The 609-nt window shown below is 42.7% G+C and overlaps 1 non-coding gene across 1 annotated transcript; it reads left to right on the top strand.

Moving 5' to 3' along the window:
• Positions 1–231: 231 nt before the first annotated feature.
• On the top strand, positions 232–338 carry LOC141645616 (small nucleolar RNA R71). Its single transcript, XR_012545094.1, has one exon. It is a non-coding gene; the product is annotated as a small nucleolar RNA R71 (small nucleolar RNA).
• Positions 339–609: the final 271 nt, after the last annotated feature.

The following is a 609-nucleotide window of genomic DNA, read 5'->3' as shown; positions in this document are numbered from 1 at the left end:
GCACTAAGTTGAGCACCCAATTGAGTAACGGTGTCCACTTCATACTTTCCTCCTCTAGTAGCCTTGCGAGGCCTACTATATTGCGAATTATGGACCGCCATTTCCTCAATCTTGTTCCATGTTTGATTGTCATCAACTTCGGTGAACATTCCATTTGATCCCATGTTGAGAATGTTCCTTGAATCTTCATATAAACCATTCCAAAATTGTTGCACTAAAAACCATTCGCTAAGTCCATGGTGAGGACATGAGCGACAAATACCTTTGAACCGCTCCCAAGCTTCATACAAAGATTCTTCATCCCTTTGCTTAAAACCCGTAATTTGAGCTCTTAGCATATTGGTCTTTTCCGGTGGGTAGAATTTTTGGTAGAAAGCTGGAGCTAGCTTCTTCCAAGAATCTATTCCAAGGGTGGCCTTATCAAGGCCCTTCAACCATTGCTTTGCGGTGCCGATTAACGAAAAAGGAAATAAGACCCATCTTATTTGGTCTTGAGTCACGCCCGTTTGAGAGATAGCTTCACAATAATCACAAAATGTTTCCATATGAGAATGAGGGTCCTCACTAGGCATTCCCCCGAATTGGCTCCTCTCAACTAGTTGGATGAAG

This window comes from Silene latifolia, chromosome 2 (assembly GCF_048544455.1).
Source record: "Silene latifolia isolate original U9 population chromosome 2, ASM4854445v1, whole genome shotgun sequence".
Classification (NCBI taxonomy): domain Eukaryota; kingdom Viridiplantae; phylum Streptophyta; class Magnoliopsida; order Caryophyllales; family Caryophyllaceae; genus Silene; species Silene latifolia.
The sequence above is the reverse complement of the archived record's forward strand: the minus strand, read 5'-3'. Positions and strand labels throughout refer to the sequence as shown.